The sequence below is a fragment of the Triturus cristatus genome, chromosome 6 (assembly GCF_964204655.1).
Source record: "Triturus cristatus chromosome 6, aTriCri1.1, whole genome shotgun sequence".
Classification (NCBI taxonomy): Eukaryota; Metazoa; Chordata; class Amphibia; order Caudata; family Salamandridae; genus Triturus; species Triturus cristatus.
Window position 1 is genome coordinate 1,276,024,625 of NC_140589.1, and position 16,210 is coordinate 1,276,040,834.

Sequence of the window (16,210 nt, forward strand, 5' to 3'; positions counted from 1 at the left end):
CACAGGTAGGCGCCTCTGCCAAGGAGCAGATATGGCTGACCGCTGTCAGCGCCGTGAGGAGTGCGGATGGTCGGAAGCGGCGCCTGTCCCAGGTGAGGAAACGCTGGCAGGATATCCGGTGCTGGACGCGAAGGATCGCACGGGTCCTGCTGGGGGACTCACCTGAGAGCCATAAGAACCGCGGGCGCCGCCGACTGACCCACATCCACAAGCGTGTGCTGCTGGTGGTATTTCCAGACTTGGAGAGGTGCTTACAGGAGAAGCAGCAGCAGGAAGGGGGTAGGTACATGTGTGTTTGTTGTGTTTCACCAGCATTTGTAAGTGCACAGTTGCATGGATACACTGCCAGGGTTTAAAGGTGCTGTGCAGATCCTGTTAGCCACAGTATAGCTGTGCTCTCCTGCCTCCCTTCCCCTCCTTGCAATGTGTTCCCTGGTCTGTGTGTAGTCACTCCTTCACAAGGTAATGTAGGCTGGCGCTTTCTCCACGTGAACTATGCCTGTAGCATCATGTGTGGGGGTGGTGTGTAACAGGTTTGGGGACCTTGGCCGTGCCCTGTCCAGTTCAGTACATGTGGGTTCCATATCAGTTGGCACTGATGCAGAGTCCAGACATGGGAGTTAGTCTCACAAGTGTCATGCCTTACAGCGCGCATGTCCTCTGTTGTGGCCTGTGACATGATGTGCATGAGTGTGCGATACGCATAGTGCAGGGATGTTGGGGTGTGTTGCAGTCATTCCCATTCAGGACCATGGAGTTGTGTTGCCACTACTGTCCCCTGGGGCATATTTTCCTGGGTGTCATGTGTATCATCACAAAACGTGGACACTCTCAGTGTCTACAGCATAGGTTGTGCTCTGTGCCATTGTCCCCTGGCACCATGTATATTGAGGTGAAATGTAGTACAAGTGTCCACTGTACAGCCTGACCTGATTTTCCTTGTTCATAGTCACAGTGGCCAGTGCCTGTGTGTCTAGTTACAATCCTCTGATGATGGCCATTTGTACATGATTATTTGGACAGGCGCACCTTGGGTATTTGGCGTCCAATCTTGCATTTCTGCAGCCCCTGTGTATTTCACCCAGACTAAGAGATGTAAGTGCCACCTGTGTCTCAACAAATTGTCTCATGTAGGGGGTGGTTGGTGCGGGCCAAGCCTACATGTCAAAACCAGAATTCTCCTTGCTAGGTCTGGCCAGTGTGTGATGTTTGTCTGGACATACACTGAAGGTGCAGTGAGCCAGTCATGGTGGGCATGTTTTCAGTATTACCTATGCAGCATGTGCCTCAAGTTCATGGATATGGTCCCTCCTCATCCCTATTGTCGGCAACGCTGTGTGGTGCAGATGCAGTGCTGGATTGTCCCCAGGGCCTGGCTCCTATGTCAAACTCCATTTCATGTCAGTTGCTATTGTGTCATGCTCTCCATGGGTTTTCATTGGCATGGTGGGTGAACCAACTGTGTGTTGCATGCCCTATATCTGTACCTTGTTTTGTAGATGTTACTGATCTTTCTTTGCAGGCTATGCACTGTAACCTATGTAGATTGGATTCATGTGACATATGTATACAGGTGTGTGATTAATTGCTGTCTCTTCACCTTGCCAACAGCATCGTCGGGGGACACGGAGGGAGACATGAGCACAGACGATGCGGAGGGACCGAGCACCTGTGCCAGCGTTGACATCGTGGCTGGCACATTGAGTGGTGCTGAGGCGGAGGAGAGTGAGGCCGAGGACCTGTCCATTGGCACCACCGAATATGAAGCGGACGGGTCCGAGGATGATCTCTCCGAGTGGGCGGAGGCTGCACCACCAGCTGACAGCGGCACAACATCGCACCCCGCCCCCTCCATTGCCATCAGCCGCCTCCCACTTGCTCGTGTCCCTTCCCAACGTGCCCGGTCACCACATGTCTCCTTCCTGCCAGGCACCGCACCCCCTGCCCCTGTCTCCACTGCTGCCGCCAATGCCGAGTCTGTGGACATCCTGCGGCAGTTGCAGATTGGTCAGGCTGCGATCCCTAATGTCCTCCATGGCCACAGCCAGGTCCTCAACAACATGGAGGCATACTTGGAGGGCATCCACTCATCGCAGGCTGACCAACGCAGCTTGCTGAGGTCGATAGACTCGACACTGACTGCAGCAGTGGGTCTCCTGCAGCGCTTCATCCAACCCCCTACCCCTGCCCCATCCACACTTCCCACTCCCATGCGTATCCCACGTACACCCAGACATCAGCATGCACCCACCACGACGGACACAGGCACCACACCAGCAGGGAAGGTCACCCGCACACCTCCTGGCACGCACACACAGGGTGAAGTAGGCACACCCACTGGGTCGGGGGGCAAACGTAAGACACGCAGCCAGAGTGGGAGTCCGCATTCCACCAAATCCACTCCCTCCAAATCCCCTCCCCTCAGCTCTCCTGGCCACATATCACACAAAGACTCCTTCATGGCCGCTCTGTCCCTGAGCCCCACAGTGACACCACCCCGCAAGCGGTCAAGGGAGTCCCCGGTCAGGGTGGTTGAGTCCCCCCCCTGTCTACGCCCTCCCCCAGTGGTGCTGCGACCCATCCCTCTGACCCCCCCCCCTCCTTGGGGCCTGTGGTTCCTTCGGGTGCAGGGGATTCCCTGGAGGACCTTGCTAAGGTGTGCAGCGAGATCCTGGCCTCCGCCTTTCGCCCTGCCCCACCCCCTGCAGTGGAGTCCTCCATCCCTGCACCCACGGCGCCTACCCTTCGCCCTCCTGTCCCTGCGGTGCCTGGTTCTTCCCCCCCACATGACGCCCTCACCCCTGTGAAAGACGACGGAATCTAACTGTGCAGGCAAGCTTGGGGACACGCATCCCACTGTGTCCCCCATCCAGCTGTGACTTCTGGACTGCCCTATGGGCTTTGTAAATATTGAACTTCCTACAAACAAGATTTATTGGATCATGCTGAATAAAGCAATTTATTTTTTTCCCTTGGAACACTACTGCTTTGCTGGTATTGCTGTTGGTGGGGCTGCTACATGGTTTTGGGTGGTATTCATGTGTTGGGTGTGTGGGAAATGTAGTAGTGTGCTGGTCATAGGGGGGACCCTGGGATCTGTGTGCCATCACACGGTGTTAGCTAGGTTTCTCTGTTCATGTAAGCAGTTGCTGCATGGTGAAATTGTCCAAAGGTGTATTCCTTCCTCTGTGTACCCTGACATCTTCCCTGCAGGGTGTTCCCAATATTTAGCACTGAGCTGTGTGTACATTAGCTGGGTGTGTGACGGACTCCCTCAACTTTGCACATGCATGCTGAGCGATGTCTCCACCTGCATCATTCGTGGCATCCTTGGTAGTCATTGTACTTGTCTATGTGGACGATTGACATGACTTCATGTTGACATGTTTTCTTTTCGGCGCTATGCATGCGTATACTCCCAGCCTCGCACACATGTGGTACATGTACTGCAGGGTCTTTGTGCACCTGACTGACATTTTTGGGCATGGTATCTGTGGCTACTCCACCCTTTGCGTTCCATGGGCACTGCTGGGAGTGTTAGGCACCCACCCCTCCTGTGTCTGGGCACTGCTGGGAGTGATAGGCACACACCCCTCCTGTGTCTGGGCACTGCTGGGAGGACTCTGCACACACCCCTCCTGTCTCTGGGCACTGCTGGGAGGACTCTGCACCCACCCCTCCTGTGTCTGGGCACTGCTGGGAGTGATAGGCACACACCCCTCCTGTGTCTGGGCACTGCTGGGAGGACTCTGCACACACCCCTCCTGTCTCTGGGCACTGCTGGGAGGACTCTGCACCCACCCCTCCTGTGTCTGGGCACTGCTGGGAGGACTCTGCACACACCCCTCCTGTCTCTGGGCACTGCTGGGAGGACTCTGCACACACCCCTCCTGTGTCTGGGCACTGCTGGGAGTGATAGGCACACACCCCTCCTGTGCCTGGGCACTGCTGGGAGGTCTCTGCACACACCCCTCCTGTCTCTGGGCACTGCTGGGAGCACTCTGCACACACCCCTCCTGTATCTGGGCACTGCTGGGAGGACTCTGCACACACCCCTCCTGTCTCTGGGCACTGCTGGGAGGACTCTGGACCCACCCCTCCTGTGTCTGGGCACTGCTGGGAGGACTCTGCACACACCCCTCCTGTCTCTGTGCACTGCTGGGAGGACTCTGCACCCACCCCTCCTGTGTCTGGGCACTGCTGGGAGTGTTAGGCACCCACCCCTCCTGTGTCTGGGCACTGCTGGGAGGACTCTGCACCCACCCCTCCTGTGTCTGGGCACTGCTGGGAGGACTCTGCACACACCCCTCCTGTCTCTGGGCACTGCTGGAGCACTCTGCACACACCCCTCCTGTCTCTGGGCAGTGCTGGGAGGACTCTGCCCCCACCCCTCCTGTCTCTGGGCACTGCTGGGAGGACTCTGCACCCACCCCTCCTGTCTCTGGGCACTGCTGGGAGCACTCTGCACACACTCCTCCTATCTCTGGGCACTGCTGGGAGGACTCTGCACACACCCCTCCTGTCTCTGGGCACTGCTGGGAGGACTCTGCACACACCCCTCCTATATCACAATATGTACGCTTAGAACATACACGTGTGTGGGTTCGCTCCATGCATACGAGGTGCGGGTACGTGTCGTGCATACACGGTTGGGGTGGGGGTACGCTCCATGCAAACGGGGTGGGGTTACGGTCCAGACGTACACTGTTGGCATGGGGGGTACGCTCCATACGTCTGCGGGTGAGGGTACGGGTCGTACTTACACTGTTGGGGTGGGGGGTACGCTCCATGCATACGCGGGTGGGGTTACGGTCCGTATGTACACTGCTGGGGTGGGGGGTACGCTCCATACGTACGCAGGTGGGGGTACGGGTCGTATTTACACTGTTGGGGTGGGGGTACGCTCCATGCATACGCGGGTGGGGTTACGGTCCGTACGTACACTGTTGGCATAGGGGTACGCTCCATGCATACGCGGGTGAGGGTACGGGTCGTACTTACACTGTTGGGGTGGAGGGTACGCTCCATGCATATGCGGGTGAGGGTACGGGTCGTACTTACACTGTTGGGGTGGGAGGTAGGCTCCATACGTACGCGGGAGGGGTACGGGTCGTACTTACACTGTTGGGGTGGGGGGTACGCTCCATACGTCCGCGGGTGAGGGTACGGGTCGTACTTACACTGTTGGGGTGGGGGGTACGCTCCATACATATGCGGGGGGGTACGGGTCATACTTACACTGTTGGGGTTGTGGGTACGCTCCATGCGTACGCGGGTGAGGGTACGGGTCGTACTTACACTGTTGGGGTGGGGGGTACGCTCCATAAGTACGCGGGTGGGTGTACGGGTCATACTTACACTGTTGGGGTGGGGGTATGCTCCATGCATACGCGGGTGGGGTTACGTTCCATACGTACACTGTTGGCATGGGGGTACGCTCCATGCATACACGGGTGGGGGTACGGTCCGTACATATCCGTACCCATGCTGTGGAATGCTTGTGCGGGCCGTACCCAGGCCTTTGCCACGTGGGTACGAGCCGTCCCGCCATTGTTGGGGTGACGTAGGTGTGGGCGTGGTACGACTCGTACCCACACTCTTAAGGCGTGGGTACGGGACGTACCTGTATTGTTGTGTTGCCGGTTCGCGTCGTCAAGAACTTCCGTTGTGGCGGTCGCTGGCTTAGCTGGACACGCCCCCACCCCCTCGTAGTGACCAGGGCCTGAGAGTCAGGTATGTCCAGGGCATGTGTTCTGTGTGACTTTAGTGGGGGTTTTGTGGCCTGCCCCTGGTCCTGCCACCCCCCCCCTTTCCCACCTCCCTTTGTTGTTCTGACCTTCTGCGGCGTCTGCGTCGGAACCTGTAGAGGAGGTCGACTGCTATGAGGGCCGGGATGACACGTAGGTTGGGGTCCATGTCTGTCCATCGCGTACAGGTACTCCTTGTTCGCGTCGTCCTGTCTGTTCGTCGCGTACAGGTCCTCCTTGTTCGCATCGTCCTGATTTCCCGGCAGTTTTTGCCAGCCGGAAAATATTCACCATGCGGGATGACGTCGGTGCGAATCGTGATTCCTGGTTCGTGAATGGCAGGCTGCGTGCGTCCCGACGTCACGTCGGCGCTTTCCCGGATCGCATTTGTACGTTTATTTTCGTCGGTCGGTGTTTTTTACGATTCGTACGGAAATGGTGTTTCCGTGCGAATCGGAATTCCATGTTTGTAAAGTTTTACAACCGGGTACGAGTCGGACGGAGAAAACGCTCCGACCGCCGGTTCGTACCCGGTTTTTCCAGGATTGTAATCGGCACCTCAGTGTATGTTCCGGTGAGCCAGGAGAAGGTAATCCCTGGGTGAATGCGCTACCTCCAGTATGTAAATAAGACGACGGCTAGTCTTTAACCCCTTCGGTGCTCATGACGGAACGGTTCCGTCATGAGCCACGGTTGAGCTGTGCTCATGACGGAACCGTTCCGTCATGACCACGCCCGCGCAAGATTCCGTCAGCACAGCGGCGGAATTTGCGCAGCATGGAAGGGGTTAAACAGCAGACCGCCGATCACGATAATCTAAACCATACCACAACAACAGCACAGTTGTTCAAAACTCGCATTTTTTAACCCTGCAGTGTCTGAACACAGGCGCCTTTCACCTCTCGTGCCAGCTCATGGGGCAACAATGTTAATAAACTGATGTATGTATACCGGTTAATCTTGATAACACGGTATGGAAGTATGATTGTTTTGGATTGAACGCTTGCATGTATGCATATTTTGCTAATACAACATGTGGGACGCAACAAACTTTCGAGAGTCCGCAACGATGCATGAATGGGAAATGAATGAATGTGTAACCTAAGCCATACGTAAAAACATTACAATCCACTGTGAGGAGTGTTTTTAAATTCTTATATTTGCTGTGAGTGAGTGAGATTCACAACTGGGTTGCACTGCACCCACTGGAGGCATGAATATTATGTGTCTGCAAAAGAGAAATATATCACAGTGGTAATCACCACGATACTTTCCACATGATGGTGAATACAATGTGTGATAAATAATGAGAGATGTTGTTTATCCCTTGTGTTTTTCCATTTCAGAGATTTGAAATATTATACCATTGGTATTAATTTGACTGCCTGAGTATGGCATTTTGAGAACAGTACTTCTGACCAGCAGGCATATGTACTACAAAACCAATATTCCACTGATTGAGGTGACGTAGGGATCGTTATTGGTCCTGAGGAAGTAAGCCAGGGGGATGGCTTCTGAAACATGTCGACCCTGTAGAAAGTGACTCATTATAGTACACAATCTACACCTCCCCATTTTTACTATTTCCAGCTAGGGAAGGCAATAAAGGTTTTTTTCCACTAGCCACGAGATTTTTTAAACTACTTCACATATTTTTCACGCCCCTACCACCCACCGCACTACACATAATCACTATCACAAATAAAGGTGCTCCCGCGTCTACGTAGGTTATAGCACGCCCCGTCCTGTAGAGGGTCGGAAAGACCCCAATGATGAAGTATGACACTGAATCAGGTTTCAGTGTGTGAGGGGTATTTTACAATTTCTAAAGGACTGCCCTTCCAACATAAAAGAGAAGGTGCTTGATTTTTCCACATCATCCTTTTTTGTTTGAAACCGTTTTTTGATTAGAACCATTAAGTGACTAATGTATCTAGTAAAAGAACGGTAAAATCTTTGTGTTGTAAAACAGTATTGAGAGGAGGACGATTCCACCTGTTTACTCTTCACTCCCGCTTTTGATTTCTTGAGTCCCTCTCAGCATGGCCTTAATTGTCTCTCAGAGAGTCCACCATGTTGTTGATATAATATAGGAATGAATCTCCCCGGCAATATATTTCATGTGCATGGAGTGTGACAGCAGTGAGGAACCAAGCTGCAGCTCACTACCCCCCTTCAAGACTCAACCTCCATCGCAGCTCAAGTGGAGATAATGATCAGAGAGTTCTCGGGCCAGAATCCGCAACCCTGCAATTTTACAAATATCAGAATTAGGTATTAGTAAATAATTTAAGTGGGAGAACATGTTGTCGGCCCTGGAGTAATATGTGTAGCACCTGTCATATGAGTTCAGGGTTCACCAGGCTTTTGTGAGACTTAAAGAGGCCATATATCTGGTGAGGGATGTGGTCCCACCAGATAACCCACCTCTTTTACTCAAGTGGTCCAACTCCAGATCCCACACCCCATTGAGATTAGGGTGCTAATGATCTCCAGAAATGTGCATGTTAATGGCATGGGTGCAAACATATAGAGTAAAGACACAGACATGCCCTGCAGCATTCCCATCACCAGTACATACCTGCCATTGTTAATATGCCATATACGTTCAACCTTGAATGATGGATCAGGATAGCCGCCCCTTGGGATCCCTTGTGTAATCCAGAATTACATTTTTTGAGAGGACCTTACAGTCCAAGAGCAGGCACCTAAGTGCCCATCAAATGTGTTGGGTGGTGAAGTTGGCAGCTTGTAGAACTGCCTTACGTATAATGCAGTATAGGACCCCACTGACGTTCCGTGTAAGGACTCGATCTAGGCTTGTATTAGTCTGTGAATGATCAGCCATTGGGGATAGAGGAGATCTCATGTCATGGAGGGTTAGGATTCGTACACTGGTTTTATCCTAACATGTGTCACCATGAAACAAAACAATTTAACATCACCTATCTTATCTTATCCCCTTTCCTTCCACCCACAACCACACACTTCTGGAACTTTTAGTATCTGTTGTGGTATGAAATGGTGACCAATACCAGAGAAAAAACAAAACAACAATTTGGCCCCCTCTTACCAATACACTTTTTATTCTCCTAAACTTTGTAGAACAAGGAGTTCAAATCATTATCGGCCATTGTTTTGGAAGATATGCTGCACTCCTCAGAGGCAGAGGGATATCTCCTCAGCCCCTAAATCGCCATCCCTTTCATCTGTCATGTTAGCTTCTGGTGGCCCTAGATATTGTTTGTTATGGTGGATTAGTTGTGTATAAGTGTAGGGGCCACAGGTTCAGCACCAGCCGAATGCCTCTCCAACCGTCTCAAGATATCAAACTGGTTTATCCGTGGAACATCCTGTTGTAGAGTGGGATCTCTGCTCCATTCATTTTGTGACTTAGCTGTTGCACCCAGGCCCTAGCATTCCATTTTAATGCCAGAAGCGAACTCACCAACCCCTCACCCAGCTGCATGGGATCTGTTTCTGCTGTGGGATTTACTGTGGGTATTTTTAAAACGCAAATCCGTACCTGGGGGTCCAGAGTTATCCTCATTTAGAGTGGGAGGCAGTGAATGTGGTCTCACCAGGTGTCTCTCCTACACCCATTCCACAGCTCCTATGGCATTTCAAAGAGGAAGGTGTGGGACTGAAGCATGACCTTCAGCTATGTAGGGAATCGTAGTGTATGTTGAATGGTCCATTCTCATTGTTTTTTGCATGAGGTGGGTGTAGTCCGGTAAGATCATTCCGTTTGTGAGATTCATAAAGAAGTAGAAAAGATTCACGTCCAAAGTAAAGAATTCTTTCCCTATCCTTAAATCTCAAGGCCATGCAGCTTTTGTATGGGGAAGACCCCAGATGGGCCTGGACATCAGGGGCCAGTGGGCCTGCTCAATCACAAAGCATTGGTCTGCAAGAGTCGAGAGTGTACCCCTGTGTTGATGAACTTCACCAATGATGCCTCCCTGCAATCCTCCTAAAAGCCGACAAACCTCCAATTTGTGCGGTGGATGCATCCCTCTGTGTCCTCCACTCTGGCCTCCAGGAGTTTTGTAGAGGCCATGACCTTTGTGACTATTTGTTGCAGGGATTTGACAGTGCCTTCCACGTTTTTTGTGAGAGGCAGGAACTCCTCAGCATCTGTGATTCTGTCGTCAGCCTGTAGCAGATCCTGGGACAGCAAAATGATCTTAGAACTCACTTCATCTATCTGGGCATCCAGTACAGTGTTGGAGGCATTGATGACATGTAAGATAGTTTTCATGTCAAAGAACTGAGAAGCTCCCTAGGCAGCCACCACCTGGGATTCCACCAGTGCCACCAGTGACTGCAATGATCAATTTTCCCTGGTTGGGCATATTTGTCCCGTTTAACATGTTTGCTGGAAGTCAGTGTATATTTCGTCATGCTTTAGGAGTCCCCAGTGTTGCAAATACACAGTCTGTTGCACCAAGCACTAATGTTCCATGGTAGGCTGGATCTTTTAACCCATCAGCCCTTAGGTCTATGCAAATTCTATGAGGTTTCTTGAGTGCTTTCAGACCAAAGAGATTTGCTGGAAAGTCAAGGGATCTTTCTGTGACCTCAAGGGTCACCCAACTCTGCCCAGCAGCAGAGCGCCCCCACTGAATGACAACAAGGCCACCGTTGGCAGCCATCCTCCTCTGCTGCAGCTCACTCCTTGCACATGAGCCTCCGGAGTCTCACTAGGGTACATTTTACCTCAGCATCCGCCCTCCCCCTCTGGTCGGATCATTCCTCTCTGGACTTGTACGTCTAGACTGATCTCAGTGTGGTCAACAATTCAGCAGGTAAAGTCCCTGCCCATAACCTTAAAGCCAGTCCCCTGGCGTCAACGGACCAGGCCCCATCCCCCAATTGAAACAGTGAGGCTGATCCCATCCCAGTCCACCAGATTCCTTACAGGGTGTTTTATCATATCTTATGTATGCAAGAAAAAGCCGAATGTGTGAACAGGTTTCATGATAGAATACCCTGAGCTATGCACAGTGGCCTGATAGAGAATGAAAAACAAATATGCAATGTAACAAAGTAATTGTGCAAGTCACAAATTCTGTTGATAAAAGCAGTGGGTTTGGAGTGTACCTCGCACATTGCAACACTTATTTTCCAACACTGAGGTTCAGTCACCACTGCCTTGCAGGTCGTCATCTCTGCATTTGCAGTTAGCCACAGGGAATCATGGAAGGATTTATGCCTCAGGAATATTGCTGAAACTGGGCTTAAGCCAGTGGCTTTACCGAACTGATAAATCTGGTACAGTGCAAAGAAATGACCTGTGGCCAGATGTACGTACAACTGTCCACAAAATTCTGGTCGCAATTATGTTTGCGACCAGTGTGGTAATTTGCGAAGTTACCTGTCTACTTATAGGTCGGTTTGCAAATTACAGATTCATAGTGGGCTTGCAATTTTCCTACCTCATGAATATTAATGAGGTAGGTCGCAAATTGTGACCACTAGGAATTGCAGCCATCACAGGAGTGGTGTCTGCTGAGGTCATCAAAACACCATGGGGCAGATTTGCAAGCCCCTTGCGACACATTTACGCCGCCGTTGCTTCACTTCTGTGACACAGCGGCGGCGTAAACCATGCGCCATGTTGCGTCTTATTTACAACGTGATGCATCTAGGGAGATGCATCACGTTGTAAAGCCGTGCGCTACATTAAACCTGCGTCAGGTTTAATGTATGCAGGGTGGGCGTTCCGTCGGAAAAAGCGTCGGAAAAGTGATGCAGTGAAATCAACAAGATTTCACTGAGTCACTTTTCCGACGCTGATGCGTCAAAACCCTGCGCTTGCCTGAAGCAGGCATAAGGCGTGACGCATCATGTTAGGTATGGGCAGCCCCTGAGTATTGCTGGAGTTGCGTCGCGCTTGCGACACGACTCCAGCAATGCGCCGCTCTTACGCCATCAGATGCGTCACGCATCTGTTTATCCTTGCGCCACGATGCGCCGCATTGTAAATGCGGCACATCTGTGGTGGCGCAAGGGTAAACTTGCGTAACGCATCTTACCTTGCGCGTCCCTGCTGATATGCAGGGATGCGCCAGTCCTTGTAAATCTGCCCCCTTGTATGTGATTGCTTTTTAATAAAGTATTTTTTTTTCTTACAAGCAGCCAAGTTTCCTTAAAGGAAAACAGGATGTGTTTAAACAAAAACAATAAAAAGTGTAATTTTATTTTTTGAGAGTAGGCAGTGTTCCACCGACCACAGCCTACTATTTAAAAATATTTTTTTCAACATTCACAAAGGGGAAGGGGTCCCTTGTGATCCTCTTCCTGTTTACCAATGGCTTCTTTGAGAAGGCGGTGAAATATTCATGTTTTGCAGACGGAATTCGGTCACAAAACATTAATACATGCCATTCCGATTCGGTATTTGGAGGGGACCTAAACACGCCCCTTACAAATACCAAATTATTTTGTTGCAAACCGTAATTGCTATTCCCCAATGTATTACTGAACTGCAATTAGGGTTTAATACATCAGAAAAGGCCTTTCTGCAGTCAACATCGGCCCGATTCTGCGAATTGGGCTATTTGAAATGGCAAAATGCTTGGTAGATCTGTCCCCCAGAGTGTAAGCCGATCATTATAATACAACCTGCAAAGTGATGCACTTGGACGGACGAATTTTGCCAGATTTGCATAAAAAGTTGGCTCTTAGACTGCTCCTTTCTATCACATGCATGATTTTTTTTTCGGGTTTAATTTCATGCAGAAAGTAAGGCGGTAAAGGAGACGATTACATGATTTTTTGAAATACACGCATTTATTTTACATTCAATGTTTACTTTTACACGACTCACAACTGCCTACTTCCCTAGAACAGGCTTACATTTTCATATTTCATGAGCGATTTTTGTACTTATACACTGTGTAAAAACAGTACAGTAGTATGGTGCCTTGCGACTTGATAGTTTCTGTGTAATTTGTGACTATTACAATACTCTATGGAAATGCAGAACTTCCCTGACAACTGCATGCGCTGCAAACGTTATTTAGAAGAGAGTTGTCTGGAGTAGTCATGTTCAGTTCAGTGGTATCAGAAGTGAAAGGACGAGGACAGCGAACCGGTTTAGTATGCATGCCAGCCACATATCATTGGGAAGCGCATCCACACACACGAGGGCAATGCGTGTTAGGGACATTAACATTTCCTTCACCTTCAGGCTTGAATGTGAATAAGTCAAGCAGGGGATCACACAACCTACAAAGCTTTTGCAGACTGTCAGAAGAGTTTAATATTTTTCAAGAGGCATCGACATTCCTCGCCATCTGCAGCTCCCTCTGAAAGGATTCAAGCGATACTCTGTTGCATCCAGATAACTCTATGGACAGTGGCTGAATTTTAACATTTCTATTTGATGCTGAACTGCCTGAACCTTTGGGCCAGTGCTACTTAATAATTGTTTATTTGGATAAAAAAGATCTTTAAATGCCACGTGCAATACCTTCCACACACAGGGGAAGAGTACTACAAAGGGGCGAAATCAGAGGAAGGTGGAACTCTGTGCAGGAGCTGCAGAGATGATATAGTGTGGGGAACAGCAGCTGCAGTCAATAGAGAGGAAAGAAGAGATAAGTGGAAACTCTGAGGAGTAAGAGTAGGGTCTACTGATAGGAGAATGAAGAGGGGGTATTGCTGAGGTATTGATAGAAGATACAGCAGGGACTGCCAAAAGGAGACAAGGCGGGCATCAGGAGCTACTGAGTGGTAATCATTAGAAGTGTTTGGAGGCAATTGCCTGAGGCCAAGGGAACTCCATAGCAGCCAGGTTTTTAGCATGCATGACCTTATTTTCTTGTAATTGTACATATGTGTGACAGTTCAATGCCTTATGTATGATAGTTTGAGTGGCATATTATAGCAAGTCGAACAAAGTAGTCATGGTCATGTATAGAGATAAATGTGAGAGAGTACCACATTTGTGGACTGTAATGGTGTAGAAACTGCATTAAAGCAGGTTCAACACACCCGAAAGTACTTTTCCTAGGTTACTAACCTATGATTTTTTCACATGACACAGGGGGCAACGGTACCTAAATGTATTAGGGAAAACAGAAGATATCGGGGAGGAATGCTTGTAAAAGTCTCCGACACTGGCAATAGCTTTGGTCGCGTTCTAGTTTTTTGACTTTCAACACCCGCTTTGCCACTTCAGACCGACTAGCCATTAGCAAATTGTTAAACACCGTGCTCCAATTGTAACAGTCCAGCCCGAACTGCTAGGCAAGGTCTGCATTGAATGGAAATACAAGAACTCTAGAAAAGTTTCGACCTAAATGTTCTTCCCACGGTGTACCTGTGCTAGTGAAGGTTTTTGGACCAGAACCATTAGTGACACTAAAACCCTGTCCAAAGCAAGCCTACATATCTAGGAGACAGTTGCAGACATGGACCATACCCTATAGATTTTCAATGGCTCTGTGTCAATGTGTAGCAGGTTTCTTGAGTTACACAGGTTTACCATGATGAGCCTGAGAAGTAAAGAACACTATTGTTGCCTCTGACAGAGGGCAGGCCTAAGGCATGAAATTGAGCTGAATCGAAATGAAAGTTCCACAAAAGAACCTAATGCTCCAAATGGACCAAGGTGAATCAGAATGTATGTATGTATGTATGTATGTGTGCATGTATGTATGTATGTATGTATGCATGTATGTATGTATGTATGTGGTATTTGTAAACCACAATCCTAGCAAAAAGGTAGTGGAGTGCTGTACAGTGTCAAAGGCAAGCGTACAATTAACGAGTGACAAGGTGTCTGGATTCTGGGAGCCGAAGCTTACTATTACTTTTTCCCAGAAGACCTTAAAAAGGCATGCATACACTCCGTTTACAAAGCCTAGCTTTGACAATCAAGACACAGACAACCACAGACCCATTCCTGGGCAAACTTATAGAAAGAACAGCTTCCAACCAGATGTTACAATTCATTGAAGATAATTCCACATTTTCCAACTTCCAAACTGGTTTCCATCCAGGAAGAGGCACTGAATCAGTCCTAATTTGTATCTGGGATGACTTAAAAAATACAGTGGAACAGAATGGAGTAGTTGCCCTTTGTCACTTGGACCTTTCTGTGGCCTTCGACACAGTGGATCATTATACATTTATCTAAATACTTACCAAAGCTGGAATAGAGGGCACACCTCTTATTTGGATCAAATCACCTACATAACAGAATTAATATTATACATACCCCCACATTCTCTTCTAAACCATACACCATTAAAACGGAAGACCCACAAGCCTCAACCATCTTCCCCATGCTTTTCAATATCTACATGAAATCATTACCAGATCTGATCAGTGGGTTTACCATCACCTGCTATAACAATGCAGATGACATGCCAATACATTTAAATTTGGAGCGCCCAAAGGACATTAAATCATCAAAACTCTTTGAATGCCTCTGGGCCGTTGACCAATGGATGACATGGAGCCACCCCACATTGAATGCCTCCAGAACCCATACACTCACTTGTAGGGCCTGTAAAATCTACAAACCTTTCTGCATCTGATGATCTAGGATCACTTTCAAAAATATCCAAGGAAGTAAAAAACCTTGGGATTTCCAAACTGTCAATTAATCCACAAGTGGATAACATAACCAATGCAAGTTTTCTCACTATGAAAACTATGCATCGCATCTTCTCACACCTAGAATTCCCACAAATGGTTCAAGCTACCATCTCTCTTGTCCTTTAAAAACTGGACAACATGAACGTTCTGCATTGTGGTTCAACTTTGCTAACTATGAGAGACTACAGAGAATTGAGAACACTGGCATTAGACTCCTCCTACATGTAAAGCCATAAGCACACATCTTCCATTCCTTGAGGGCACTACACAGGTTACCAGTTGCCAGAAGATCCTCCTTCAAGCTGCCTTGTATCACACACAAAGCGATACATGACATAGGACCACCTTCATAAGGAAGAAAATCAACAAATACATCAAACAAAGGAACCAATGCTCAAGAATGGCTTCCTGCTTCATAATTCCTACATACATGGATTAAATCATGGGTGGAACATCTCTCTTATTTATGCAGCCAAGCTATGGAATTCACAGACAAACATCTTCGTTTCAAAAGATTAGTCAAGAGCTGGCTCTAACCCACATGACGACCATACTCACAACTCAAGAATGTACCAAAGCAGTATTCTGAGACTTGAAAAGCAATGTTTCTCACAGTATGGAAAATACCTTTTGTTATACAAGTAGACATCATTGTACTTTGAAATGTGACACTTGTTATAAACAGGTGCCTATAGATAAGACGAAAATTATATATTACACCACAAGATGCATTTGTATATCAGACTAAGTTAAAATTGCAGTTATATGTACATATAGGTGCATACATAGAGGCTATGGCTGCTACAAATACCTACAATACGTAGCATGTGAATATTTATGCACATATAAGT